The 26,650-nt window shown below is 48.6% G+C and overlaps 33 non-coding genes and 1 pseudogene across 33 annotated transcripts; all 34 read left to right on the top strand.

The window, feature by feature from the left end:
- The first annotated feature begins 267 nt into the window (after positions 1-267).
- Positions 268-431, top strand: LOC132957361 (U1 spliceosomal RNA). The gene has a single exon (XR_009666566.1). It is a non-coding gene; the product is annotated as a U1 spliceosomal RNA (small nuclear RNA).
- A 493-nt stretch (positions 432-924) lies between these two features.
- Positions 925-1,115, top strand: LOC132957345 (U2 spliceosomal RNA). The gene has a single exon (XR_009666551.1). It is a non-coding gene; the product is annotated as a U2 spliceosomal RNA (small nuclear RNA).
- A 573-nt stretch (positions 1,116-1,688) lies between these two features.
- LOC132957349 (U1 spliceosomal RNA) lies at positions 1,689-1,852 on the top strand. Its single transcript, XR_009666555.1, has one exon. It is a non-coding gene; the product is annotated as a U1 spliceosomal RNA (small nuclear RNA).
- Positions 1,853-2,338: 486 nt separating this feature from the next.
- On the top strand, positions 2,339-2,529 carry LOC132957344 (U2 spliceosomal RNA). The gene has a single exon (XR_009666550.1). It is a non-coding gene; the product is annotated as a U2 spliceosomal RNA (small nuclear RNA).
- Positions 2,530-3,102: 573 nt separating this feature from the next.
- On the top strand, positions 3,103-3,266 carry LOC132957338 (U1 spliceosomal RNA). Its single transcript, XR_009666544.1, has one exon. It is a non-coding gene; the product is annotated as a U1 spliceosomal RNA (small nuclear RNA).
- Positions 3,267-3,759: 493 nt separating this feature from the next.
- LOC132957343 (U2 spliceosomal RNA) lies at positions 3,760-3,950 on the top strand. The gene has a single exon (XR_009666549.1). It is a non-coding gene; the product is annotated as a U2 spliceosomal RNA (small nuclear RNA).
- Positions 3,951-4,523: 573 nt separating this feature from the next.
- On the top strand, positions 4,524-4,687 carry LOC132957325 (U1 spliceosomal RNA). Its single transcript, XR_009666532.1, has one exon. It is a non-coding gene; the product is annotated as a U1 spliceosomal RNA (small nuclear RNA).
- A 493-nt stretch (positions 4,688-5,180) lies between these two features.
- Positions 5,181-5,371, top strand: LOC132956834 (U2 spliceosomal RNA). The gene has a single exon (XR_009666089.1). It is a non-coding gene; the product is annotated as a U2 spliceosomal RNA (small nuclear RNA).
- Positions 5,372-5,948: 577 nt separating this feature from the next.
- Positions 5,949-6,112, top strand: LOC132957314 (U1 spliceosomal RNA). Its single transcript, XR_009666521.1, has one exon. It is a non-coding gene; the product is annotated as a U1 spliceosomal RNA (small nuclear RNA).
- Positions 6,113-6,605: 493 nt separating this feature from the next.
- LOC132957342 (U2 spliceosomal RNA) lies at positions 6,606-6,796 on the top strand. Its single transcript, XR_009666548.1, has one exon. It is a non-coding gene; the product is annotated as a U2 spliceosomal RNA (small nuclear RNA).
- Positions 6,797-7,369: 573 nt separating this feature from the next.
- LOC132957302 (U1 spliceosomal RNA) lies at positions 7,370-7,533 on the top strand. The gene has a single exon (XR_009666510.1). It is a non-coding gene; the product is annotated as a U1 spliceosomal RNA (small nuclear RNA).
- Positions 7,534-8,025: 492 nt separating this feature from the next.
- On the top strand, positions 8,026-8,216 carry LOC132956937 (U2 spliceosomal RNA). Its single transcript, XR_009666189.1, has one exon. It is a non-coding gene; the product is annotated as a U2 spliceosomal RNA (small nuclear RNA).
- Positions 8,217-8,789: 573 nt separating this feature from the next.
- LOC132957176 (U1 spliceosomal RNA) lies at positions 8,790-8,953 on the top strand. Its single transcript, XR_009666392.1, has one exon. It is a non-coding gene; the product is annotated as a U1 spliceosomal RNA (small nuclear RNA).
- Positions 8,954-9,445: 492 nt separating this feature from the next.
- On the top strand, positions 9,446-9,529 carry LOC132956991 (U2 spliceosomal RNA; annotated as a pseudogene).
- Positions 9,530-12,482: 2,953 nt separating this feature from the next.
- On the top strand, positions 12,483-12,671 carry LOC132956962 (U2 spliceosomal RNA). Its single transcript, XR_009666207.1, has one exon. It is a non-coding gene; the product is annotated as a U2 spliceosomal RNA (small nuclear RNA).
- Positions 12,672-13,244: 573 nt separating this feature from the next.
- LOC132957234 (U1 spliceosomal RNA) lies at positions 13,245-13,408 on the top strand. The gene has a single exon (XR_009666447.1). It is a non-coding gene; the product is annotated as a U1 spliceosomal RNA (small nuclear RNA).
- A 493-nt stretch (positions 13,409-13,901) lies between these two features.
- Positions 13,902-14,092, top strand: LOC132957299 (U2 spliceosomal RNA). Its single transcript, XR_009666507.1, has one exon. It is a non-coding gene; the product is annotated as a U2 spliceosomal RNA (small nuclear RNA).
- Positions 14,093-14,665: 573 nt separating this feature from the next.
- LOC132957248 (U1 spliceosomal RNA) lies at positions 14,666-14,829 on the top strand. Its single transcript, XR_009666460.1, has one exon. It is a non-coding gene; the product is annotated as a U1 spliceosomal RNA (small nuclear RNA).
- Positions 14,830-15,322: 493 nt separating this feature from the next.
- Positions 15,323-15,513, top strand: LOC132957298 (U2 spliceosomal RNA). The gene has a single exon (XR_009666506.1). It is a non-coding gene; the product is annotated as a U2 spliceosomal RNA (small nuclear RNA).
- A 573-nt stretch (positions 15,514-16,086) lies between these two features.
- LOC132957247 (U1 spliceosomal RNA) lies at positions 16,087-16,250 on the top strand. The gene has a single exon (XR_009666459.1). It is a non-coding gene; the product is annotated as a U1 spliceosomal RNA (small nuclear RNA).
- A 493-nt stretch (positions 16,251-16,743) lies between these two features.
- Positions 16,744-16,934, top strand: LOC132957312 (U2 spliceosomal RNA). Its single transcript, XR_009666520.1, has one exon. It is a non-coding gene; the product is annotated as a U2 spliceosomal RNA (small nuclear RNA).
- A 577-nt stretch (positions 16,935-17,511) lies between these two features.
- LOC132957290 (U1 spliceosomal RNA) lies at positions 17,512-17,675 on the top strand. Its single transcript, XR_009666499.1, has one exon. It is a non-coding gene; the product is annotated as a U1 spliceosomal RNA (small nuclear RNA).
- Positions 17,676-18,168: 493 nt separating this feature from the next.
- LOC132957311 (U2 spliceosomal RNA) lies at positions 18,169-18,359 on the top strand. The gene has a single exon (XR_009666519.1). It is a non-coding gene; the product is annotated as a U2 spliceosomal RNA (small nuclear RNA).
- Positions 18,360-18,934: 575 nt separating this feature from the next.
- On the top strand, positions 18,935-19,098 carry LOC132957278 (U1 spliceosomal RNA). Its single transcript, XR_009666490.1, has one exon. It is a non-coding gene; the product is annotated as a U1 spliceosomal RNA (small nuclear RNA).
- Positions 19,099-19,590: 492 nt separating this feature from the next.
- On the top strand, positions 19,591-19,781 carry LOC132957321 (U2 spliceosomal RNA). The gene has a single exon (XR_009666528.1). It is a non-coding gene; the product is annotated as a U2 spliceosomal RNA (small nuclear RNA).
- A 573-nt stretch (positions 19,782-20,354) lies between these two features.
- LOC132957267 (U1 spliceosomal RNA) lies at positions 20,355-20,518 on the top strand. Its single transcript, XR_009666479.1, has one exon. It is a non-coding gene; the product is annotated as a U1 spliceosomal RNA (small nuclear RNA).
- A 493-nt stretch (positions 20,519-21,011) lies between these two features.
- On the top strand, positions 21,012-21,202 carry LOC132957341 (U2 spliceosomal RNA). Its single transcript, XR_009666547.1, has one exon. It is a non-coding gene; the product is annotated as a U2 spliceosomal RNA (small nuclear RNA).
- A 567-nt stretch (positions 21,203-21,769) lies between these two features.
- On the top strand, positions 21,770-21,933 carry LOC132957275 (U1 spliceosomal RNA). The gene has a single exon (XR_009666487.1). It is a non-coding gene; the product is annotated as a U1 spliceosomal RNA (small nuclear RNA).
- Positions 21,934-22,426: 493 nt separating this feature from the next.
- On the top strand, positions 22,427-22,617 carry LOC132957310 (U2 spliceosomal RNA). The gene has a single exon (XR_009666518.1). It is a non-coding gene; the product is annotated as a U2 spliceosomal RNA (small nuclear RNA).
- Positions 22,618-23,192: 575 nt separating this feature from the next.
- Positions 23,193-23,356, top strand: LOC132957256 (U1 spliceosomal RNA). Its single transcript, XR_009666468.1, has one exon. It is a non-coding gene; the product is annotated as a U1 spliceosomal RNA (small nuclear RNA).
- Positions 23,357-23,848: 492 nt separating this feature from the next.
- Positions 23,849-24,039, top strand: LOC132957320 (U2 spliceosomal RNA). Its single transcript, XR_009666527.1, has one exon. It is a non-coding gene; the product is annotated as a U2 spliceosomal RNA (small nuclear RNA).
- Positions 24,040-24,612: 573 nt separating this feature from the next.
- Positions 24,613-24,776, top strand: LOC132957245 (U1 spliceosomal RNA). The gene has a single exon (XR_009666457.1). It is a non-coding gene; the product is annotated as a U1 spliceosomal RNA (small nuclear RNA).
- Positions 24,777-25,268: 492 nt separating this feature from the next.
- LOC132957340 (U2 spliceosomal RNA) lies at positions 25,269-25,459 on the top strand. The gene has a single exon (XR_009666546.1). It is a non-coding gene; the product is annotated as a U2 spliceosomal RNA (small nuclear RNA).
- Positions 25,460-26,032: 573 nt separating this feature from the next.
- Positions 26,033-26,196, top strand: LOC132957233 (U1 spliceosomal RNA). The gene has a single exon (XR_009666446.1). It is a non-coding gene; the product is annotated as a U1 spliceosomal RNA (small nuclear RNA).
- The last annotated feature ends 454 nt before the right edge of the window (positions 26,197-26,650 follow it).

The following is a 26,650-nucleotide window of genomic DNA, read 5'->3' as shown; positions in this document are numbered from 1 at the left end:
ACACACACACACTGGCGGTAGCTATCGGTCGGCTTTGATGTGGAAGTGTGGCACTTCCTGTTAGAATGGTGAGCCTTATTTCTCCACTTGAATGTAGAAAGACAAGCCCTACCGGGCCTCAACACAAAACTTTCCTCTGTGTTGAGGACAAGTAGAAGGGACACCCAGTGCAGAAAACTCTGATTTCGGTGGTTTGCATGTTGTTGGGACCGTCAGTGAGGGCGATGGTCCTGTGAAGGACTCCTTTTGCCCTGAGCCGTACAACTCATACTTACCTGGCAGGGGAGATACCATGATCAAGAAGGTGGTTCACCCATGGCGAGGCCTGGCCATTGCACTCCGGCGGGGCTGACCTATGCGAATTCCCCAAATGTGGGAATCTCGACTGCATAATTTGTGGTAGTGGGGGACTGCGTTCGCGCTCTCCCCTGATGGATTGTCAAAAGTAATAAGGGGGAAACAGATAGGGAGACGCTGCCTTCCAACCTGGCTGTAGCGACAGACAGACGACAAGAATTTCAAAGGTGGCTTAAAGCTATGCACAGCCAGTTTCTTTGCTAGTGCTAGATCACAATATCGCTCGTCAATCAAATTTGTTTCAGATTCAGCAGCCCTTGCTCTGATCAATGTGAAATCCCAGTCACGGCACATCTGCCTTACAGAACGGCTGTGGGCCAATAAAAGGCCCCAATCTTCTCCTGTCTTCTGGTTCACTTCAGTCTGCTGCAGATAAATCTGGTGGTTGAGGGTTTGAAGTCATTTTTCAGAGCTTGACGTAAGGCATGTGTCTTAAAGGTGCTTCGATCAAAGGGTTTGCTCTTCCGTTTTTAGCGATCGTCACTGAAAAGCAACGCTCGCTTGCCGGGGCCATGGGCGAGGAGGACTGTATGGGGAATGTGATGCCGGCCTTAGCCTATCAGGGGCATCGCTTCTCGGCCTTTTGGCTAAGATCAAGTGTAGTATCTGTTCTTATCAGTTTAATATCTGATACGTCCCCTACCCGGGGACCATATATTAAATTGATTTTTGGACTTGGGAGATGGAACAGGGGCTTGCTCCGTCCACTCCACGCATCGACCCGGTATTGCAGTACCTCCGGGAACGGTGCACCCTCCTCTCTTCAGTGTTTAAAATAATCCTTTCTTTCCGCTGCGTTTAAGAGAAATGTGTGTGTGAGTCTGGCCTGGCTTTGTCACTGCGTTGACATGCTGCCGGGACTCAAGCTTTTTGAAATGAACTGGAATTTTAGTCAGGTTGGGGGTTATTTGTGTGCCAGTTCCCCCATTTGCCACTCTGTGTATGCTATTGCTGTAGTAGCACACAGACACACAATAACATATCAACAGTTATTGTTGCAAAGTGTTTCTGGCCTAGCTGCTGCTTCGACTGTTCTTTTGTTGGCGGTAAAAAAACACACACACACACACACACACTGGCGGTAGCTATCGGTCGGCTTTGATGTGGAAGTGTGGCACTTCCTGTTAGAATGGTGAGCCTTATTTCTCCACTTGAATGTAGAAAGACAAGCCCTACCGGGCCTCAACACAAAACTTTCCTCTGTGTTGAGGACAAGTAGAAGGGACACCCAGTGCAGAAAACTCTGATTTCGGTGGTTTGCATGTTGTTGGGACCGTCAGTGAGGGCGATGGTCCTGTGAAGGACTCCTTTTGCCCTGAGCCGTACAACTCATACTTACCTGGCAGGGGAGATACCATGATCAAGAAGGTGGTTCACCCATGGCGAGGCCTGGCCATTGCACTCCGGCGGGGCTGACCTATGCGAATTCCCCAAATGTGGGAATCTCGACTGCATAATTTGTGGTAGTGGGGGACTGCGTTCGCGCTCTCCCCTGATGGATTGTCAAAAGTAATAAGGGGGAATCAGATAGGGAGACGCTGCCTTCCAACCTGGCTGTAGTGACAGACAGACGACAAGAATTTCAAAGGTGGCTTAAAGCTATGCACAGCCAGTTTCTTTGCTAGTGCTAGATCACAATATCGCTCGTCAATCAAATTTGTTTCAGATTCAGCAGCCCTTGCTCTGATCAATGTGAAATCCCAGTCACGGCACTTACAGAACGGCTGTGGGCCAATAAAAGGCCCCAATCTTCTCCTGTCTTCTGGTTCACTTCAGTCTGCTGCAGATAAATCTGGTGGTTGAGGGTTTGAAGTCATTTTTCAGAGCTTGACGTAAGGCATGTGTCTTAAAGGTGCTTCGATCAAAGGGTTTGCTCTTCCGTTTTTAGCGATCGTCACTGAAAAGCAACGCTCGCTTGCCGGGGCCATGGGCGAGGAGGACTGTATGGGGAATGTGATGCCGGCCTTAGCCTGTCAGGGGCATCGCTTCTCGGCCTTTTGGCTAAGATCAAGTGTAGTATCTGTTCTTATCAGTTTAATATCTGATACGTCCCCTACCCGGGGACCATATATTAAATTGATTTTTGGACTTGGGAGATGGAACAGGGGCTTGCTCCGTCCACTCCACGCATCGACCCGGTATTGCAGTACCTCCGGGAACGGTGCACCCTCCTCTCTTCAGTGTTTAAAATAATCCTTTCTTTCCGCTGCGTTTAAGAGAAATGTGTGTGTGAGTCTGGCCTGGCTTTGTCACTGCGTTGACATGCTGCCGGGACTCAAGCTTTTTGAAATGAACTGGAATTTTAGTCAGGTTGGGGGTTATTTGTGTGCCAGTTCCCCCATTTGCCACTCTGTGTATGCTATTGCTGTAGTAGCACACAGACACACAATAACATATCAACAGTTATTGTTGCAAAGTGTTTCTGGCCTAGCTGCTGCTTCGACTGTTCTTTTGTTGGCGGTAAAAAAACACACACACACACACACACACTGGCGGTAGCTATCGGTCGGCTTTGATGTGGAAGTGTGGCACTTCCTGTTAGAATGGTGAGCCTTATTTCTCCACTTGAATGTAGAAAGACAAGCCCTACCGGGCCTCAACACAAAACTTTCCTCTGTGTTGAGGACAAGTAGAAGGGACACCCAGTGCAGAAAACTCTGATTTCGGTGGTTTGCATGTTGTTGGGACCGTCAGTGAGGGCGATGGTCCTGTGAAGGACTCCTTTTGCCCTGAGCCGTACAACTCATACTTACCTGGCAGGGGAGATACCATGATCAAGAAGGTGGTTCACCCATGGCGAGGCCTGGCCATTGCACTCCGGCGGGGCTGACCTATGCGAATTCCCCAAATGTGGGAATCTCGACTGCATAATTTGTGGTAGTGGGGGACTGCGTTCGCGCTCTCCCCTGATGGATTGTCAAAAGTAATAAGGGGGAAACAGATAGGGAGACGCTGCCTTCCAACCTGGCTGTAGCGACAGACAGACGACAAGAATTTCAAAGGTGGCTTAAAGCTATGCACAGCCAGTTTCTTTGCTAGTGCTAGATCACAATATCGCTCGTCAATCAAATTTGTTTCAGATTCAGCAGCCCTTGCTCTGATCAATGTGAAATCCCAGTCACGGCACATCTGCCTTACAGAACGGCTGTGGGCCAATAAAAGGCCCCAATCTTCTCCTGTCTTCTGGTTCACTTCAGTCTGCTGCAGATAAATCTGGTGGTTGAGGGTTTGAAGTCATTTTTCAGAGCTTGACGTAAGGCATGTGTCTTAAAGGTGCTTCGATCAAAGGGTTTGCTCTTCCGTTTTTAGCGATCGTCACTGAAAAGCAACGCTCGCTTGCCGGGGCCATGGGCGAGGAGGACTGTATGGGGAATGTGATGCCGGCCTTAGCCTATCAGGGGCATCGCTTCTCGGCCTTTTGGCTAAGATCAAGTGTAGTATCTGTTCTTATCAGTTTAATATCTGATACGTCCCCTACCCGGGGACCATATATTAAATTGATTTTTGGACTTGGGAGATGGAACAGGGGCTTGCTCCGTCCACTCCACGCATCGACCCGGTATTGCAGTACCTCCGGGAACGGTGCACCCTCCTCTCTTCAGTGTTTAAAATAATCCTTTCTTTCCGCTGCGTTTAAGAGAAATGTGTGTGTGAGTCTGGCCTGGCTTTGTCACTGCGTTGACATGCTGCCGGGACTCAAGCTTTTTGAAATGAACTGGAATTTTAGTCAGGTTGGGGGTTATTTGTGTGCCAGTTCCCCCATTTGCCACTCTGTGTATGCTATTGCTGTAGTAGCACACAGACACACAATAACATATCAACAGTTATTGTTGCAAAGTGTTTCTGGCCTAGCTGCTGCTTCGACTGTTCTTTTGTTGGCGGTAAAAAAACACACACACACACACACACACTGGCGGTAGCTATCGGTCGGCTTTGATGTGGAAGTGTGGCACTTCCTGTTAGAATGGTGAGCCTTATTTCTCCACTTGAATGTAGAAAGACAAGCCCTACCGGGCCTCAACACAAAACTTTCCTCTGTGTTGAGGACAAGTAGAAGGGACACCCAGTGCAGAAAACTCTGATTTCGGTGGTTTGCATGTTGTTGGGACCGTCAGTGAGGGCGATGGTCCTGTGAAGGACTCCTTTTGCCCTGAGCCGTACAACTCATACTTACCTGGCAGGGGAGATACCATGATCAAGAAGGTGGTTCACCCATGGCGAGGCCTGGCCATTGCACTCCGGCGGGGCTGACCTATGCGAATTCCCCAAATGTGGGAATCTCGACTGCATAATTTGTGGTAGTGGGGGACTGCGTTCGCGCTCTCCCCTGATGGATTGTCAAAAGTAATAAGGGGGAATCAGATAGGGAGACGCTGCCTTCCAACCTGGCTGTAGTGACAGACAGACGACAAGAATTTCAAAGGTGGCTTAAAGCTATGCACAGCCAGTTTCTTTGCTAGTGCTAGATCACAATATCGCTCGTCAATCAAATTTGTTTCAGATTCAGCAGCCCTTGCTCTGATCAATGTGAAATCCCAGTCACGGCACATCTGCCTTACAGAACGGCTGTGGGCCAATAAAAGGCCCCAATCTTCTCCTGTCTTCTGGTTCACTTCAGTCTGCTGCAGATAAATCTGGTGGTTGAGGGTTTGAAGTCATTTTTCAGAGCTTGACGTAAGGCATGTGTCTTAAAGGTGCTTCGATCAAAGGGTTTGCTCTTCCGTTTTTAGCGATCGTCACTGAAAAGCAACGCTCGCTTGCCGGGGCCATGGGCGAGGAGGACTGTATGGGGAATGTGATGCCGTCCTTAGCCTGTCAGGGGCATCGCTTCTCGGCCTTTTGGCTAAGATCAAGTGTAGTATCTGTTCTTATCAGTTTAATATCTGATACGTCCCCTACCCGGGGACCATATATTAAATTGATTTTTGGACTTGGGAGCTGGAACAGGGGCTTGCTCCGTCCACTCCACGCATCGACCCGGTATTGCAGTACCTCCGGGAACGGTGCACCCTCCTCTCTTCAGTGTTTAAAATAATCCTTTCTTTCCGCTGCGTTTAAGAGAAATGTGTGTGTGAGTCTGGCCTGGCTTTGTCACTGCGTTGACATGCTGCCGGGACTCAAGCTTTTTGAAATGAACTGGAATTTTAGTCAGGTTGGGGGTTATTTGTGTGCCAGTTCCCCCATTTGCCACTCTGTGTATGCTATTGCTGTAGTAGCACACAGACACACAATAACATATCAACAGTTATTGTTGCAAAGTGTTTCTGGCCTAGCTGCTGCTTCGACTGTTCTTTTGTTGGCGGTAAAAAAACACACACACACACACACACACACACTGGCGGTAGCTATCGGTCGGCTTTGATGTGGAAGTGTGGCACTTCCTGTTAGAATGGTGAGCCTTATTTCTCCACTTGAATGTAGAAAGACAAGCCCTACCGGGCCTCAACACAAAACTTTCCTCTGTGTTGAGGACAAGTAGAAGGGACACCCAGTGCAGAAAACTCTGATTTCGGTGGTTTGCATGTTGTTGGGACCGTCAGTGAGGGCGATGGTCCTGTGAAGGACTCCTTTTGCCCTGAGCCGTACAACTCATACTTACCTGGCAGGGGAGATACCATGATCAAGAAGGTGGTTCACCCATGGCGAGGCCTGGCCATTGCACTCCGGCGGGGCTGACCTATGCGAATTCCCCAAATGTGGGAATCTCGACTGCATAATTTGTGGTAGTGGGGGACTGCGTTCGCGCTCTCCCCTGATGGATTGTCAAAAGTAATAAGGGGGAAACAGATAGGGAGACGCTGCCTTCCAACCTGGCTGTAGCGACAGACAGACGACAAGAATTTCAAAGGTGGCTTAAAGCTATGCACAGCCAGTTTCTTTGCTAGTGCTAGATCACAATATCGCTCGTCAATCAAATTTGTTTCAGATTCAGCAGCCCTTGCTCTGATCAATGTGAAATCCCAGTCACGGCACATCTGCCTTACAGAACGGCTGTGGGCCAATAAAAGGCCCCAATCTTCTCCTGTCTTCTGGTTCACTTCAGTCTGCTGCAGATAAATCTGGTGGTTGAGGGTTTGAAGTCATTTTTCAGAGCTTGACGTAAGGCATGTGTCTTAAAGGTGCTTCGATCAAAGGGTTTGCTCTTCCGTTTTTAGCGATCGTCACTGAAAAGCAACGCTCGCTTGCCGGGGCCATGGGCGAGGAGGACTGTATGGGGAATGTGATGCCGGCCTTAGCCTATCAGGGGCATCGCTTCTCGGCCTTTTGGCTAAGATCAAGTGTAGTATCTGTTCTTATCAGTTTAATATCTGATACGTCCCCTACCCGGGGACCATATATTAAATTGATTTTTGGACTTGGGAGATGGAACAGGGGCTTGCTCCGTCCACTCCACGCATCGACCCGGTATTGCAGTACCTCCGGGAACGGTGCACCCTCCTCTCTTCAGTGTTTAAAATAATCCTTTCTTTCCGCTGCGTTTAAGAGAAATGTGTGTGTGAGTCTGGCCTGGCTTTGTCACTGCGTTGACATGCTGCCGGGACTCAAGCTTTTTGAAATGAACTGGAATTTTAGTCAGGTTGGGGGTTATTTGTGTGCCAGTTCCCCCATTTGCCACTCTGTGTATGCTATTGCTGTAGTAGCACACAGACACACAATAACATATCAACAGTTATTGTTGCAAAGTGTTTCTGGCCTAGCTGCTGCTTCGACTGTTCTTTTGTTGGCGGTAAAAAAACACACACACACACACACACACTGGCGGTAGCTATCGGTCGGCTTTGATGTGGAAGTGTGGCACTTCCTGTTAGAATGGTGAGCCTTATTTCTCCACTTGAATGTAGAAAGACAAGCCCTACCGGGCCTCAACACAAAACTTTCCTCTGTGTTGAGGACAAGTAGAAGGGACACCCAGTGCAGAAAACTCTGATTTCGGTGGTTTGCATGTTGTTGGGACCGTCAGTGAGGGCGATGGTCCTGTGAAGGACTCCTTTTGCCCTGAGCCGTACAACTCATACTTACCTGGCAGGGGAGATACCATGATCAAGAAGGTGGTTCACCCATGGCGAGGCCTGGCCATTGCACTCCGGCGGGGCTGACCTATGCGAATTCCCCAAATGTGGGAATCTCGACTGCATAATTTGTGGTAGTGGGGGACTGCGTTCGCGCTCTCCCCTGATGGATTGTCAAAAGTAATAAGGGGGAAACAGATAGGGACACGCTGCCTTCCAACCTGGCTGTAGCGACAGACAGACGACAAGAATTTCAAAGGTGGCTTAAAGCTATGCACAGCCAGTTTCTTTGCTAGTGCTAGATCACAATATCGCTCGTCAATCAACTTTGTTTCAGATTCAGCAGCCCTTGCTCTGATCAATGTGAAATCCCAGTCATGGCACATCTGCCTTACAGAACGGCTGTGGGCCAATAAAAGGCCCCAATCTTCTCCTGTCTTTTGGTTCACTTCAGTCTGCTGCAGATAAATCTGGTGGTTGAGGGTTTGAAGTCATTTTTCAGAGCTTGACGTAAGGCATGTGTCTTAAAGGTGCTTCGATCAAAGGGTTTGCTCTTCCGTTTTACCGATCGTCACTGAAAAGCAACGCTCGCTTGCCGGGGCCATGGGCGAGGAGGACTGTATGGGGAATGTGATGCCGGCCTTAGCCTATCAGGGGCATCGCTTCTCGGCCTTTTGGCTAAGATCAAGTGTAGTATCTGTTCTTATCAGTTTAATATCTGATACGTCCCCTACCCGGGGACCATATATTAAATTGATTTTTGGACTTGGGAGATGGAACAGGGGCTTTCTCCGTCCACTCCACGCATCGACCCGGTATTGCAGTACCTCCGGGAACGGTGCACCCTCCTCTCTTCAGTGTTTAAAATAATCCTTTCTTTCCGCTGCGTTTAAGAGAAATGTGTGTGTGAGTCTGGCCTGGCTTTGTCACTGCGTTGACATGCTGCCGGGACTCAAGCTTTTTGAAATGAACTGGAATTTTAGTCAGGTTGGGGGTTATTTGTGTGCCAGTTCCCCCATTTGCCACTCTGTGTATGCTATTGCTGTAGTAGCACACAGACACACAATAACATATCAACAGTTATTGTTGCAAAGTGTTTCTGGCCTAGCTGCTGCTTCGACTGTTCTTTTGTTGGCGGTAAAAAAACACACACACACACACACACACTGGCGGTAGCTATCGGTCGGCTTTGATGTGGAAGTGTGGCACTTCCTGTTAGAATGGTGAGCCTTATTTCTCCACTTGAATGTAGAAAGACAAGCCCTACCGGGCCTCAACACAAAACTTTCTTCTGTGTTGAGGACAAGTAGAAGGGACACCCAGTGCAGAAAACTCTGATTTCGGTGGTTTGCATGTTGTTGGGACCGTCAGTGAGGGCGATGGTCCTGTGAAGGACTCCTTTTGCCCTGCGCCGTACAACTCATACTTACCTGGCAGGGGAGATACCATGATCAAGAAGGTGGTTCACCCATCGCGAGGCCTGGCCATTGCACTCCGGCAGGGCTGACCTATGCGAATTCCCCAAATGTGGGAATCTCGACTGCATAATTTGTGGTAGTGGGGGACTGCGTTCGCGCTCTCCCCTGATGGATTGTCAAAAGTAATAAGGGGGAAACAGATAGGGAGACGCTGCCTTCCAACCTGGCTGTAGTGACAGACAGACGACAAGAATTTCAAAGGTGGCTTAAAGCTATGCACAGCCAGTTTCTTTGCTAGTGCTAGATCACAATATCGCTCGTCAATCAAATTTGTTTCAGATTCAGCAGCCCTTGCTCTGATCAATGTGAAATCCCAGTCACGGCACATCTGCCTTACAGAACGGCTGTGGGCCAATAAAAGGCCCCAATCTTCTCCTGTCTTCTGGTTCACTTCAGTCTGCTGCAGATAAATCTGGTGGTTGAGGGTTTGAAGTCATTTTTCAGAGCTTGACGTAAGGCATGTGTCTTAAAGGTGCTTCGATCAAAGGGTTTGCTCTTCCGTTTTACCGATCGTCACTGAAAAGCAACGCTCGCTTGCCGGGGCCATGGGCGAGGAGGACTGTATGGGGAATGTGATGCCGGCCTTAGCCTATCAGGGGCATCGCTTCTCGGCCTTTTGGCTAAGATCAAGTGTAGTATCTGTTCTTATCAGATGCTGTTTCGATCTTACCTATCAGACCCTGACTGCGATCGCCTCCTGCGCTGTCTGAGCCTGTGCCTGTCTGTGGCACTGGTTTTGGCAGTACTGGGAGGATAGTGTTTGTCTTCTGTGAAGTCAATTTCAACTTCCACATAGTTGAGGTAGCTCCATAGAAGACCATATTGTTCGAGCGAGCCTCCTCCTCTGGTGGCTAAACTGGTTCCTAACATCCAAGGTAAGTTTGGTCACTTTTTCTCTAGTTTTAAACTTTTGTAGGTATTGTTTTTTAGCTATTTATTCACTGTTTTAGTTGATTTTAGTGTTTTAGCCTGTGGTGCCTCCACCATGTCGGCTGCTAGTGCCGGCATGCGGAGGCACCACAGTGTCCGTTTTGCTTTCAAAGTAGTTGATGATGTGCCATTATGGATGTCGAGGCTGGATTTTTCAAGAAAACTACTTCAAAAAGCCTTAAACTTTACCCCAGACGACCTGAATTGTATCCTCACTTTACCACAAGGCAAAGGCTTTGATGTAAGCTTTCGCTCAGCAATTCTGCTTAGAGAATTTTGGACACGTTTTGAAAATGCAAGAGCCCAGTTTCCTGTGTTTAACGTTGAGAAACTGACTGACAATGCCTCCAAAACGGTCATTGTCAGGATGTTCAATGAAATGGTGAATGCAGATGACATATGTATGTGGCTGGGAAGACATTGCACGGTCAAAGGCCAGGCTATGAAGGTGAGAGATGAGGATGGTATCTGGAACTGTTCCTGGAGGGTTCCTGTCCAGCAATGGCAGGACCCTCAGGGCTTCCAGGGCCTGAAACATCTGCCATCCATGATAGTTTTGGGACACAACCGTGGTTACATTCATTATCAAGGCCAGCCCAAGCTCTGCCGCAAGTGCGGTGAGCAAGGACACCTTGCAGAAGCGTGTAAGCAGATTATTTGTGGAAAGTGTAGAGAGATTGGTCATACTTTCGAGGAATGCACCAATGGCAGAAAGTGTAATCTTTGTGGAGACAGCAACCATCTCTTCAGAGATTGCCCGAAATCTTTTGCCAACAAAGTTAAGGCAGCAAAGAAGGTCGGAAATGAAAAAGAAAATGGCGGACAGAATGCAATGGTTAACGAGCTATTTGGAGAGCCTGAGCCAGAAAATTCAAATCTCCCTCCAAATCCTGTGACTGGAGGAGAGGAGTCAGGTGAGGAGGGAGAGGGAGAGGGGGAGGGGCCTGCAGCAACTGCCCCTCAAGTGGAGAGTATGGAGGAGGAGGGGGGGGGTGCAGTGCAGGCAGAGGGCGGAACTAGCTCTGGCTTTTCTTGCTCTGGGAGTGAGAGTGAGAGTGAGGAAGTGCCCCTCCCCCTGGCCCAGCAGGCTAAGAGGCCATTATCAGAATTGTCTCCGGAGTCTCCAGTAGTCTTGGAGAAGAGGGGAAGAGCTGGGAACTTCTCAGACAGTTCATCTGTGGAGGAGCCCAGAGTCTTCCCCTCCGATTCCCCCAATGAGGCCTCCTTTTTAAACATAGCTCTGCAATCAACCCCGAAGGACTCGATGTTTAACAAAAGACTGCGTGAAAGGCCACCCCCTAGAGTCCGGAAGGGAAATGGAGCTCAACACCCTTACACTTCTCCAGTAAGAGTGAAGGAAGAGCTCCATTCACAAGAAATGTAACACCTGGTTCTTTTCAAGTGTTTTTAAAATGCTTTGTCTGTTGGTTTTAAAACATACTTATGACTTTCACCCTCTCAACTTTCCTTTTGAGAAGTGTGACGTTGAAAGTTAGAGCTCACGTGGTTTCATCTCATCTTAACCTTTTTTTGTCAGATGTGTTTTTAAAACAGGAAGGATACCCGCTGTTTTTAACACACCAGTATTATTTGAAGGACGTGAAAGGCAGCACGCTAGTGGGAAACAGTAAAAGCATCCTTTTAACACACTTGACTTTTATCAGCTCACCAACAGAGTTTTCTTTTAACCTGACCATTTTAAGACACCTTGGTTTCAAACAAGAGTTGTATTTTTTAATTAACATTGTTCTCTCCTATTGTTGTGCAGGAGCGAGTACCAGTGAGTCCAGCGCGCAGGATTGCACTAGGCAAAGCCACCACTCTTTGGCGCAACGTGAACCACCTGCTCTGCCAAACAGACTCCGGGACCTGTCAGCAATGGTGGCTCATGAGATCCTCCCAGTCAGGTCCGTAATGCACTCCCGGAGCTCAAAAACTCGCTGCCGACCAGGTTGTGGCGTCCCTGAGCTCGGCAAGGTATCGCTCTGGGAGTGCAGCGCTGCATTAGAACAGTGGGCACTAGCCGGCTCTTTACTAATTCCCGTGCTTGCCAGCAAGGGAGGTCCCACCAGCGTAGCTGGTCTTTCACACAAGCCGCCCCCAAAAGACGCCACCCAGACCTCCACAAACTTTCTGGCAAGGAAGCACAAGCAGATCCCCCCCCGTGGCTGTGATCCATACGGCAGCAGTGACGGCCAGAAAGACTGTCACTGCAGGCGGTGGGCCCAGGACACAGTCACAAAGAAACATCGCCTCTGTGTCCATTCGGATGAAGGAGCCGGAGCCCCACAGGAAAAGTTCGAAGCAGCGGCGGCCTGACTCTCCGGGAGAGGCAGGTGGGAAGGAGCAGCAGGGTGAGGGTCTCCTCTGAGCACAAAGACAGGATCACGAGAGACCACATCTCTTTGGGAGAGCAGACTGAGTTTTTCTTGGTAAGGGCTCACTGCGCTACTGAACAACAATGAACTTTTGAGGAGAATCTTTTCCAGCTTCGCTCCAGAATTAAAAAATAAAAATAAAAAATTTGGCATGACTAAATATCGACACAACAATAAAACTTTCAAACAACCCTGTAAACAATTAAACAAATGCATCTATTTATCATTTTAATGCATAGTGTAAACACAACTTGTTTAATTGCTGAAAATGTTCATTTATTCAAGATGTGATTTTAAAAGTATAATATCTTGTATAAAAGATTCTTGAAATTGTTTTTGTGACAATAAAACTTTACGAAAGAAAATCTGTTCTTATCAGTTTAATATCTGATACGTCCCCTACCCGGGGACCATATATTAAATTGATTTTTGGACTTGGGAGATGGAACAGGGGCTTGCTCCGTCCACTCCACGCATCGACCCGGTATTGCAGTACCTCCGGGAACGGTGCACCCTCCTCTCTTCAGTGTTTAAAATAATCCTTTCTTTCCGCTGCGTTTAAGAGAAATGTGTGTGTGAGTCTGGCCTGGCTTTGTCACTGCGTTGACATGCTGCCGGGACTCAAGCTTTTTGAAATGAACTGGAATTTTAGTCAGGTTGGGGGTTATTTGTGTGCCAGTTCCCCCATTTGCCACTCTGTGTATGCTATTGCTGTAGTAGCACACAGACACACAATAACATATCAACAGTTATTGTTGCAAAGTGTTTCTGGCCTAGCTGCTGCTTCGACTGTTCTTTTGTTGGCGGTAAAAAAACACACACACACACACACACACTGGCGGTAGCTATCGGTCGGCTTTGATGTGGAAGTGTGGCACTTCCTGTTAGAATGGTGAGCCTTATTTCTCCACTTGAATGTAGAAAGACAAGCCCTACCGGGCCTCAACACAAAACTTTCTTCTGTGTTGAGGACAAGTAGAAGGGACACCCAGTGCAGAAAACTCTGATTTCGGTGGTTTGCATGTTGTTGGGACCGTCAGTGAGGGCGATGGTCCTGTGAAGGACTCCTTTTGCCCTGAGCCGTACAACTCATACTTACCTGGCAGGGGAGATACCATGATCAAGAAGGTGGTTCACCCATCGCGAGGCCTGGCCATTGCACTCCGGCAGGGCTGACCTATGCGAATTCCCTAAATGTGGGAATCTCGACTGCATAATTTGTGGTAGTGGGGGACTGCGTTCGCGCTCTCCCCTGATGGATTGTCAAAAGTAATAAGGGGGAAACAGATAGGGAGACGCTGCCTTCCAACCTGGCTGTAGTGACAGACAGACAACAAGAATTTCAAAGGTGGCTTAAAGCTATGCACAGCCAGTTTCTTTGCTAGTGCTAGATCACAATATCGCTCGTCAATCAAATTTGTTTCAGATTCAGCAGCCCTTGCTCTGATCAATGTGAAATCCCAGTCACGGCACATCTGCCTTACAGAACGGCTGTGGGCCAATAAAAGGCCCCAATCTTCTCCTGTCTTCTGGTTCACTTCAGTCTGCTGCAGATAAATCTGGTGGTTGAGGGTTTGAAGTCATTTTTCAGAGCTTGACGTAAGGCATGTGTCTTAAAGGTGCTTCGATCAAAGGGTTTGCTCTTCCGTTTTTAGCGATCGTCACTGAAAAGCAACGCTCGCTTGCCGGGGCCATGGGCGAGGAGGACTGTATGGGGAATGTGATGCCGGCCTTAGCCTATCAGGGGCATCGCTTCTCGGCCTTTTGGCTAAGATCAAGTGTAGTATCTGTTCTTATCAGTTTAATATCTGATACGTCCCCTACCCGGGGACCATATATTAAATTGATTTTTGGACTTGGGAGATGGAACAGGGGCTTGCTCCGTCCACTCCACGCATCGACCCGGAATTGCAGTACCTCCGGGAACGGTGCACCCTCCTCTCTTCAGTGTTTAAAATAATCCTTTCTTTCCGCTGCGTTTAAGAGAAATGTGTGTGTGAGTCTGGCCTGGCTTTGTCACTGCGTTGACATGCTGCCGGGACTCAAGCTTTTTGAAATGAACTGGAATTTTAGTCAGGTTGGGGGTTATTTGTGTGCCAGTTCCCCCATTTGCCACTCTGTGTATGCTATTGCTGTAGTAGCACACAGACACACAATAACATATCAACAGTTATTGTTGCAAAGTGTTTCTGGCCTAGCTGCTGCTTCGACTGTTCTTTTGTTGGCGGTAAAAAAACACACACACACACACACACACTGGCGGTAGCTATCGGTCGGCTTTGATGTGGAAGTGTGGCACTTCCTGTTAGAATGGTGAGCCTTATTTCTCCACTTGAATGTAGAAAGACAAGCCCTACCGGGCCTCAACACAAAACTTTCTTCTGTGTTGAGGACAAGTAGAAGGGACACCCAGTGCAGAAAACTCTGATTTCGGTGGTTTGCATGTTGTTGGGACCGTCAGTGAGGGCGATGGTCCTGTGAAGGACTCCTTTTGCCCTGAGCCGTACAACTCATACTTACCTGGCAGGGGAGATACTATGATCAAGAAGGTGGTTCACCCATCGCGAGGCCTGGCCATTGCACTCCGGCAGGGCTGACCTATGCGAATTCCCCAAATGTGGGAATCTCGACTGCATAATTTGTGGTAGTGGGGGACTGCGTTCGCGCTCTCCCCTGATGGATTGTCAAAAGTAATAAGGGGGAATCAGATAGGGAGACGCTGCCTTCCAACCTGGCTGTAGTGACAGACAGACGACAAGAATTTCAAAGGTGGCTTAAAGCTATGCACAGCCAGTTTCTTTGCTAGTGCTAGATCACAATATCGCTCGTCAATCAAATTTGTTTCAGATTCAGCAGCCCTTGCTCTGATCAATGTGAAATCCCAGTCACGGCACATCTGCCTTACAGAACGGCTGTGGGCCAATAAAAGGCCCCAATCTTCTCCTGTCTTCTGGTTCACTTCAGTCTGCTGCAGATAAATCTGGTGGTTGAGGGTTTGAAGTCATTTTTCAGAGCTTGACGTAAGGCATGTGTCTTAAAGGTGCTTCGATCAAAGGGTTTGCTCTTCCGTTTTTAGCGATCGTCACTGAAAAGCAACGCTCGCTTGCCGGGGCCATGGGCGAGGAGGACTGTATGGGGAATGTGATGCCGGCCTTAGCCTATCAGGGGCATCGCTTCTCGGCCTTTTGGCTAAGATCAAGTGTAGTATCTGTTCTTATCAGTTTAATATCTGATACGTCCCCTACCCGGGGACCATATATTAAATTGATTTTTGGACTTGGGAGATGGAACAGGGGCTTGCTCCGTCCACTCCACGCATCGACCCGGAATTGCAGTACCTCCGGGAACGGTGCACCCTCCTCTCTTCAGTGTTTAAAATAATCCTTTCTTTCCGCTGCGTTTAAGAGAAATGTGTGTGTGAGTCTGGCCTGGCTTTGTCACTGCGTTGACATGCTGCCGGGACTCAAGCTTTTTGAAATGAACTGGAATTTTAGTCAGGTTGGGGGTTATTTGTGTGCCAGTTCCCCCATTTGCCACTCTGTGTATGCTATTGCTGTAGTAGCACACAGACACACAATAACATATCAACAGTTATTGTTGCAAAGTGTTTCTGGCCTAGCTGCTGCTTCGACTGTTCTTTTGTTGGCGGTAAAAAAACACACACACACACACACACACTGGCGGTAGCTATCGGTCGGCTTTGATGTGGAAGTGTGGCACTTCCTGTTAGAATGGTGAGCCTTATTTCTCCACTTGAATGTAGAAAGACAAGCCCTACCGGGCCTCAACACAAAACTTTCTTCTGTGTTGAGGACAAGTAGAAGGGACACCCAGTGCAGAAAACTCTGATTTCGGTGGTTTGCATTTTGTTGGGACCGTCAGTGAGGGCGATGGTCCTGTGAAGGACTCCTTTTGCCCTGAGCCGTACAACTCATACTTACCTGGCAGGGGAGATACTATGATCAAGAAGGTGGTTCACCCATCGCGAGGCCTGGCCATTGCACTCCGGCAGGGCTGACCTATGCGAATTCCCCAAATGTGGGAATCTCGACTGCATAATTTGTGGTAGTGGGGGACTGCGTTCGCGCTCTCCCCTGATGGATTGTCAAAAGTAATAAGGGGGAATCAGATAGGGAGACGCTGCCTTCCAACCTGGCTGTAGTGACAGACAGACGACAAGAATTTCAAAGGTGGCTTAAAGCTATGCACAGCCAGTTTCTTTGCTAGTGCTAGATCACAATATCGCTCGTCAATCAAATTTGTTTCAGATTCAGCAGCCCTTGCTCTGATCAATGTGAAATCCCAGTCACGGCACATCTGCCTTACAGAACGGCTGTGGGCCAATAAAAGGCCCCAATCTTCTCCTGTCTTCTGGTTCACTTCAGTCTGCTGCAGATAAATCTGGTGGTTGAGGGTTTGAAGTCATTTTTCAGAGCTTGACGTAAGGCATGTGTCTTAAAGGTGCTTCGATCAAAGGGTTTGCTCTTCCGTTTTTAGCGATCGTCACTGAAAAGCAACGCTCGCTTGCCGGGGCCATGGGCGAGGAGGACTGTATGGGGAATGTGATGCCGGCCTTAGCCTATCAGGGGCATCGCTTCTCGGCCTTTTGGCTAAGATCAAGTGTAGTATCTGTTCTTATCAGTTTAATATCTGATACGTCCCCTACCCGGGGACCATATATTAAATTGATTTTTGGACTTGGGAGATGGAACAGGGGCTTGCTCCGTCCACTCCACGCATCGACCCGGTATTGCAGTACCTCCGGGAACGGTGCACCCTCTTCTCTTCAGTGTTTAAAATAATCCTTTCTTTCCGCTGCGTTTAAGAGAAATGTGTGTGTGAGTCTGGCCTGGCTTTGTCACTGCGTTGACATGCTGCCGGGACTCAAGCTTTTTGAAATGAACTGGAATTTTAGTCAGGTTGGGGGTTATTTGTGTGCCAGTTCCCCCATTTGCGACTCTGTGTATGCTATTGCTGTAGTAGCACACAGACACACAATAACATATCAACAGTTATTGTTGCAAAGTGTTTCTGGCCTAGCTGCTGCTTCGACTGTTCTTTTGTTGGCGGTAAAAAAACACACACACACACACACACACACACTGGCGGTAGCTATCGGTCGGCTTTGATGTGGAAGTGTGGCACTTCCTGTTAGAATGGTGAGCCTTATTTCTCCACTTGAATGTAGAAAGACAAGCCCTACCGGGCCTCAACACAAAACTTTCCTCTGTGTTGAGGACAAGTAGAAGGGACACCCAGTGCAGAAAACTCTGATTTCGGTGGTTTGCATGTTGTTGGGACCGTCAGTGAGGGCGATGGTCCTGTGAAGGACTCCTTTTGCCCTGAGCCGTACAACTCATACTTACCTGGCAGGGGAGATACCATGATCAAGAAGGTGGTTCACCCATGGCGAGGCCTGGCCATTGCACTCCGGCGGGGCTGACCTATGCGAATTCCCCAAATGTGGGAATCTCGACTGCATAATTTGTGGTAGTGGGGGACTGCGTTCGCGCTCTCCCCTGATGGATTGTCAAAAGTAATAAGGGGGAATCAGATAGGGAGACGCTGCCTTCCAACCTGGCTGTAGCGACAGACAGACGACAAGAATTTCAAAGGTGGCTTAAAGCTATGCACAGCCAGTTTCTTTGCTAGTGCTAGATCACAATATCGCTCGTCAATCAAATTTGTTTCAGATTCAGCAGCCCTTGCTCTGATCAATGTGAAATCCCAGTCACGGCACATCTGCCTTACAGAACGGCTGTGGGCCAATAAAAGGCCCCAATCTTCTCCTGTCTTCTGGTTCACTTCAGTCTGCTGCAGATAAATCTGGTGGTTGAGGGTTTGAAGTCATTTTTCAGAGCTTGACGTAAGGCATGTGTCTTAAAGGTGCTTCGATCAAAGGGTTTGCTCTTCCGTTTTTAGCGATCGTCACTGAAAAGCAACGCTCGCTTGCCGGGGCCATGGGCGAGGAGGACTGTATGGGGAATGTGATGCCGGCCTTAGCCTATCAGGGGCATCGCTTCTCGGCCTTTTGGCTAAGATCAAGTGTAGTATCTGTTCTTATCAGTTTAATATCTGATACGTCCCCTACCCGGGGACCATATATTAAATTGATTTTTGGACTTGGGAGATGGAACAGGGGCTTGCTCCGTCCACTCCACGCATCGACCCGGTATTGCAGTACCTCCGGGAACGGTGCACCCTCTTCTCTTCAGTGTTTAAAATAATCCTTTCTTTCCGCTGCGTTTAAGAGAAATGTGTGTGTGAGTCTGGCCTGGCTTTGTCACTGCGTTGACATGCTGCCGGGACTCAAGCTTTTTGAAATGAACTGGAATTTTAGTCAGGTTGGGGGTTATTTGTGTGCCAGTTCCCCCATTTGCCACTCTGTGTATGCTATTGCTGTAGTAGCACACAGACACACAATAACATATCAACAGTTATTGTTGCAAAGTGTTTCTGGCCTAGCTGCTGCTTCGACTGTTCTTTTGTTGGCGGTAAAAAAACACACACACACACACACACACACTGGCGGTAGCTATCGGTCGGCTTTGATGTGGAAGTGTGGCACTTCCTGTTAGAATGGTGAGCCTTATTTCTCCACTTGAATGTAGAAAGACAAGCCCTACCGGGCCTCAACACAAAACTTTCCTCTGTGTTGAGGACAAGTAGAAGGGACACCCAGTGCAGAAAACTCTGATTTCGGTGGTTTGCATGTTGTTGGGACCGTCAGTGAGGGCGATGGTCCTGTGAAGGACTCCTTTTGCCCTGAGCCGTACAACTCATACTTACCTGGCAGGGGAGATACCATGATCAAGAAGGTGGTTCACCCATGGCGAGGCCTGGCCATTGCACTCCGGCGGGGCTGACCTATGCGAATTCCCCAAATGTGGGAATCTCGACTGCATAATTTGTGGTAGTGGGGGACTGCGTTCGCGCTCTCCCCTGATGGATTGTCAAAAGTAATAAGGGGGAAACAGATAGGGACACGCTGCCTTCCAACCTGGCTGTAGCGACAGACAGACGACAAGAATTTCAAAGGTGGCTTAAAGCTATGCACAGCCAGTTTCTTTGCTAGTGCTAGATCACAATATCGCTCGTCAATCAACTTTGTTTCAGATTCAGCAGCCCTTGCTCTGATCAATGTGAAATCCCAGTCACGGCACATCTGCCTTACAGAACGGCTGTGGGCCAATAAAAGGCCCCAATCTTCTCCTGTCTTTTGGTTCACTTCAGTCTGCTGCAGATAAATCTGGTGGTTGAGGGTTTGAAGTCATTTTTCAGAGCTTGACGTAAGGCATGTGTCTTAAAGGTGCTTCGATCAAAGGGTTTGCTCTTCCGTTTTACCGATCGTCACTGAAAAGCAACGCTCGCTTACCGGGGCCATGGGCGAGGAGGACTGTATGGGGAATGTGATGCCGGCCTTAGCCTGTCAGGGGCATCGCTTCTCGGCCTTTTGGCTAAGATCAAGTGTAGTATCTGTTCTTATCAGTTTAATATCTGATACGTCCCCTACCCGGGGACCATATATTAAATTAATTTTTGGACTTGGGAGATGGAACAGGGGCTTGCTCCGTCCACTCCACGCATCGACCCGGTATTGCAGTACCTCCGGGAACGGTGCACCCTCCTCTCTTCAGTGTTTAAAATAATCCTTTCTTTCCGCTGCGTTTAAGAGAAATGTGTGTGTGAGTCTGGCCTGGCTTTGTCACTGCGTTGACATGCTGCCGGGACTCAAGCTTTTTGAAATGAACTGGAATTTTAGTCAGGTTGGGGGTTATTTGTGTGCCAGTTCCCCCATTTGCCACTCTGTGTATGCTATTGCTGTAGTAGCACACAGACACACAATAACATATCAACAGTTATTGTTGCAAAGTGTTTCTGGCCTAGCTGCTGCTTCGACTGTTCTTTTGTTGGCGGTAAAAAAACACACACACACACACACACACTGGCGGTAGCTATCGGTCGGCTTTGATGTGGAAGTGTGGCACTTCCTGTTAGAATGGTGAGCCTTATTTCTCCACTTGAATGTAGAAAGACAAGCCCTACCGGGCCTCAACACAAAACTTTCTTCTGTGTTGAGGACAAGTAGAAGGGACACCCAGTGCAGAAAACTCTGATTTCGGTGGTTTGCATGTTGTTGGGACCGTCAGTGAGGGCGATGGTCCTGTGAAGGACTCCTTTTGCCCTGAGCCGTACAACTCATACTTACCTGGCAGGGGAGATACCATGATCAAGAAGGTGGTTCACCCATGGCGAGGCCTGGCCATTGCACTCCGGCGGGGCTGACCTATGCGAATTCCCCAAATGTGGGAATCTCGACTGCATAATTTGTGGTAGTGGGGGACTGCGTTCGCGCTCTCCCCTGATGGATTGTCAAAAGTAAAAAGGGGGAAACAGATAGGGAGACGCTGCCTTCCAACCTGGCTGTAGCGACAGACAGACGACAAGAATTTCAAAGGTGGCTTAAAGCTATGCACAGCCAGTTTCTTTGCTAGTGCTAGATCACAATATCGCTCGTCAATCAAATTTGTTTCAGATTCAGCAGCCCTTGCTCTGATCAATGTGAAATCCCAGTCACGGCACATCTGCCTTACAGAACGGCTGTGGGCCAATAAAAGGCCCCAATCTTCTCCTGTCTTCTGGTTCACTTCAGTCTGCTGCAGATAAATCTGGTGGTTGAGGGTTTGAAGTCATTTTTCAGAGCTTGACGTAAGGCATGTGTCTTAAAGGTGCTTCGATCAAAGGGTTTGCTCTTCCGTTTTTAGCGATCGTCACTGAAAAGCAACGCTCGCTTGCCGGGGCCATGGGCGAGGAGGACTGTATGGGGAATGTGATGCCGGCCTTAGCCTATCAGGGGCATCGCTTCTCGGCCTTTTGGCTAAGATCAAGTGTAGTATCTGTTCTTATCAGTTTAATATCTGATACGTCCCCTACCCGGGGACCATATATTAAATTGATTTTTGGACTTGGGAGATGGAACAGGGGCTTGCTCCGTCCACTCCACGCATCGACCCGGTATTGCAGTACCTCCGGGAACGGTGCACCCTCCTCTCTTCAGTGTTTAAAATAATCCTTTCTTTCCGCTGCGTTTAAGAGAAATGTGTGTGTGAGTCTGGCCTGGCTTTGTCACTGCGTTGACATGCTGCCGGGACTCAAGCTTTTTGAAATGAACTGGAATTTTAGTCAGGTTGGGGGTTATTTGTGTGCCAGTTCCCCCATTTGCCACTCTGTGTATGCTATTGCTGTAGTAGCACACAGACACACAATAACATATCAACAGTTATTGTTGCAAAGTGTTTCTGGCCTAGCTGCTGCTTCGACTGTTCTTTTGTTGGCGGTAAAAAAACACACACACACACACTGGCGGTAGCTATCGGTCGGCTTTGATGTGGAAGTGTGGCACTTCCTGTTAGAATGGTGAGCCTTATTTCTCCACTTGAATGTAGAAAGACAAGCCCTACCGGGCCTCAACACAAAACTTTCTTCTGTGTTGAGGACAAGTAGAAGGGACACCCAGTGCAGAAAACTCTGATTTCGGTGGTTTGCATTTTGTTGGGACCGTCAGTGAGGGCGATGGTCCTGTGAAGGACTCCTTTTGCCCTGAGCCGTACAACTCATACTTACCTGGCAGGGGAGATACTATGATCAAGAAGGTGGTTCACCCATCGCGAGGCCTGGCCATTGCACTCCGGCAGGGCTGACCTATGCGAATTCCCCAAATGTGGGAATCTCAACTGCATAATTTGTGGTAGTGGGGGACTGCGTTCGCGCTCTCCCCTGATGGATTGTCAAAAGTAATAAGGGGGAATCAGATAGGGAGACGCTGCCTTCCAACCTGGCTGTAGTGACAGACAGACGACAAGAATTTCAAAGGTGGCTTAAAGCTATGCACAGCCAGTTTCTTTGCTAGTGCTAGATCACAATATCGCTCGTCAATCAAATTTGTTTCAGATTCAGCAGCCCTTGCTCTGATCAATGTGAAATCCCAGTCACGGCACATCTGCCTTACAGAACGGCTGTGGGCCAATAAAAGGCCCCAATCTTCTCCTGTCTTCTGGTTCACTTCAGTCTGCTGCAGATAAATCTGGTGGTTGAGGGTTTGAAGTCATTTTTCAGAGCTTGACGTAAGGCATGTGTCTTAAAGGTGCTTCGATCAAAGGGTTTGCTCTTCCGTTTTTAGCGCTCGTCACTGAAAAGCAACGCTCGCTTGCCGGGGCCATGGGCAAGGAGGACTGTATGGGGAATGTGATGCCGGCCTTAGCCTATCAGGGGCATCGCTTCTCGGCCTTTTGGCTAAGATCAAGTGTAGTATCTGTTCTTATCAGTTTAATATCTGATACGTCCCCTACCCGGGGACCATATATTAAATTGATTTTTGGACTTGGGAGATGGAACAGGGGCTTGCTCCGTCCACTCCACGCATCGACCCGGTATTGCAGTACCTCCGGGAACGGTGCACCCTCTTCTCTTCAGTGTTTAAAATAATCCTTTCTTTCCGCTGCGTTTAAGAGAAATGTGTGTGTGAGTCTGGCCTGGCTTTGTCACTGCGTTGACATGCTGCCGGGACTCAAGCTTTTTGAAATGAACTGGAATTTTAGTCAGGTTGGGGGTTATTTGTGTGCCAGTTCCCCCATTTGCCACTCTGTGTATGCTATTGCTGTAGTAGCACACAGACACACAATAACATATCAACAGTTATTGTTGCAAAGTGTTTCTGGCCTAGCTGCTGCTTCGACTGTTCTTTTGTTGGCGGTAAAAAAACACACACACACACACACACACACTGGCGGTAGCTATCGGTCGGCTTTGATGTGGAAGTGTGGCACTTACTGTTAGAATGGTGAGCCTTATTTCTCCACTTGAATGTAGAAAGACAAGCCCTACCGGGCCTCAACACAAAACTTTCCTCTGTGTTGAGGACAAGTAGAAGGGACACCCAGTGCAGAAAACTCTGATTTCGGTGGTTTGCATGTTGTTGGGACCGTCAGTGAGGGCGATGGTCCTGTGAAGGACTCCTTTTGCCCTGAGCCGTACAACTCATACTTACCTGGCAGGGGAGATACCATGATCAAGAAGGTGGTTCACCCATGGCGAGGCCTGGCCATTGCACTCCGGCGGGGCTGACCTATGCGAATTCCCCAAATGTGGGAATCTCGACTGCATAATTTGTGGTAGTGGGGGACTGCGTTCGCGCTCTCCCCTGATGGATTGTCAAAAGTAATAAGGGGGAAACAGATAGGGACACGCTGCCTTCCAACCTGGCTGTAGCGACAGACAGACGACAAGAATTTCAAAGGTGGCTTAAAGCTATGCACAGCCAGTTTCTTTGCTAGTGCTAGATCACAATATCGCTCGTCAATCAACTTTGTTTCAGATTCAGCAGCCCTTGCTCTGATCAATGTGAAATCCCAGTCACGGCACATCTGCCTTACAGAACGGCTGTGGGCCAATAAAAGGCCCCAATCTTCTCCTGTCTTTTGGTTCACTTCAGTCTGCTGCAGATAAATCTGGTGGTTGAGGGTTTGAAGTCATTTTTCAGAGCTTGACGTAAGGCATGTGTCTTAAAGGTGCTTCGATCAAAGGGTTTGCTCTTCCGTTTTACCGATCGTCACTGAAAAGCAACGCTCGCTTACCGGGGCCATGGGCGAGGAGGACTGTATGGGGAATGTGATGCCGGCCTTAGCCTGTCAGGGGCATCGCTTCTCGGCCTTTTGGCTAAGATCAAGTGTAGTATCTGTTCTTATCAGTTTAATATCTGATACGTCCCCTACCCGGGGACCATATATTAAATTAATTTTTGGACTTGGGAGATGGAACAGGGGCTTGCTCCGTCCACTCCACGCATCGACCCGGTATTGCAGTACCTCCGGGAACGGTGCACCCTCCTCTCTTCAGTGTTTAAAATAATCCTTTCTTTCCGCTGCGTTTAAGAGAAATGTGTGTGTGAGTCTGGCCTGGCTTTGTCACTGCGTTGACATGCTGCCGGGACTCAAGCTTTTTGAAATGAACTGGAATTTTAGTCAGGTTGGGGGTTATTTGTGTGCCAGTTCCCCCATTTGCCACTCTGTGTATGCTATTGCTGTAGTAGCACACAGACACACAATAACATATCAACAGTTATTGTTGCAAAGTGTTTCTGGCCTAGCTGCTGCTTCGACTGTTCTTTTGTTGGCGGTAAAAAAACACACACACACACACACACACTGGCGGTAGCTATCGGTCGGCTTTGATGTGGAAGTGTGGCACTTCCTGTTAGAATGGTGAGCCTTATTTCTCCACTTGAATGTAGAAAGACAAGCCCTACCGGGCCTCAACACAAAACTTTCCTCTGTGTTGAGGACAAGTAGAAGGGACACCCAGTGCAGAAAACTCTGATTTCGGTGGTTTGCATGTTGTTGGGACCGTCAGTGAGGGCGATGGTCCTGTGAAGGACTCCTTTTGCCCTGAGCCGTACAACTCATACTTACCTGGCAGGGGAGATACCATGATCAAGAAGGTGGTTCACCCATGGCGAGGCCTGGCCATTGCACTCCGGCGGGGCTGACCTATGCGAATTCCCCAAATGTGGGAATCTCGACTGCATAATTTGTGGTAGTGGGGGACTGCGTTCGCGCTCTCCCCTGATGGATTGTCAAAAGTAATAAGGGGGAAACAGATAGGGACACGCTGCCTTCCAACCTGGCTGTAGCGACAGACAGACGACAAGAATTTCAAAGGTGGCTTAAAGCTATGCACAGCCAGTTTCTTTGCTAGTGCTAGATCACAATATCGCTCGTCAATCAACTTTGTTTCAGATTCAGCAGCCCTTGCTCTGATCAATGTGAAATCCCAGTCACGGCACATCTGCCTTACAGAACGGCTGTGGGCCAATAAAAGGCCCCAATCTTCTCCTGTCTTTTGGTTCACTTCAGTCTGCTGCAGATAAATCTGGTGGTTGAGGGTTTGAAGTCATTTTTCAGAGCTTGACGTAAGGCATGTGTCTTAAAGGTGCTTCGATCAAAGGGTTTGCTCTTCCGTTTTACCGATCGTCACTGAAAAGCAACGCTCGCTTACCGGGGCCATGGGCGAGGAGGACTGTATGGGGAATGTGATGCCGGCCTTAGCCTGTCAGGGGCATCGCTTCTCGGCCTTTTGGCTAAGATCAAGTGTAGTATCTGTTCTTATCAGTTTAATATCTGATACGTCCCCTACCCGGGGACCATATATTAAATTGATTTTTGGACTTGGGAGATGGAACAGGGGCTTGCTCCGTCCACTCCACGCATCGACCCGGTATTGCAGTACCTCCGGGAACGGTGCACCCTCCTCTCTTCAGTGTTTAAAATAATCCTTTCTTTCCGCTGCGTTTAAGAGAAATGTGTGTGTGAGTCTGGCCTGGCTTTGTCACTGCGTTGACATGCTGCCGGGACTCAAGCTTTTTGAAATGAACTGGAATTTTAGTCAGGTTGGGGGTTATTTGTGTGCCAGTTCCCCCATTTGCCACTCTGTGTATGCTATTGCTGTAGTAGCACACAGACACACAATAACATATCAACAGTTATTGTTGCAAAGTGTTTCTGGCCTAGCTGCTGCTTCGACTGTTCTTTTGTTGGCGGTAAAAAAACACACACACACACACACACACTGGCGGTAGCTATCGGTCGGCTTTGATGTGGAAGTGTGGCACTTCCTGTTAGAATGGTGAGCCTTATTTCTCCACTTGAATGTAGAAAGACAAGCCCTACCGGGCCTCAACACAAAACTTTCTTCTGTGTTGAGGACAAGTAGAAGGGACACCCAGTGCAGAAAACTCTGATTTCGGTGGTTTGCATGTTGTTGGGACCGTCAGTGAGGGCGATGGTCCTGTGAAGGACTCCTTTTGCCCTGAGCCGTACAACTCATACTTACCTGGCAGGGGAGATACCATGATCAAGAAGGTGGTTCACCCATGGCGAGGCCTGGCCATTGCACTCCGGCGGGGCTGACCTATGCGAATTCCCCAAATGTGGGAATCTCGACTGCATAATTTGTGGTAGTGGGGGACTGCGTTCGCGCTCTCCCCTGATGGATTGTCAAAAGTAAAAAGGGGGAAACAGATAGGGAGACGCTGCCTTCCAACCTGGCTGTAGCGACAGACAGACGACAAGAATTTCAAAGGTGGCTTAAAGCTATGCACAGCCAGTTTCTTTGCTAGTGCTAGATCACAATATCGCTCGTCAATCAAATTTGTTTCAGATTCAGCAGCCCTTGCTCTGATCAATGTGAAATCCCAGTCACGGCACATCTGCCTTACAGAACGGCTGTGGGCCAATAAAAGGCCCCAATCTTCTCCTGTCTTCTGGTTCACTTCAGTCTGCTGCAGATAAATCTGGTGGTTGAGGGTTTGAAGTCATTTTTCAGAGCTTGACGTAAGGCATGTGTCTTAAAGGTGCTTCGATCAAAGGGTTTGCTCTTCCGTTTTTAGCGATCGTCACTGAAAAGCAACGCTCGCTTGCCGGGGCCATGGGCGAGGAGGACT

Source organism: Labrus mixtus, chromosome 22, assembly GCF_963584025.1.
Source record: "Labrus mixtus chromosome 22, fLabMix1.1, whole genome shotgun sequence".
Lineage (NCBI taxonomy): Eukaryota > Metazoa > Chordata > Actinopteri > Labriformes > Labridae > Labrus > Labrus mixtus.
Note: the sequence above shows the minus strand (reverse complement) of the source record. Positions and strands in the feature narration are given on the sequence as shown.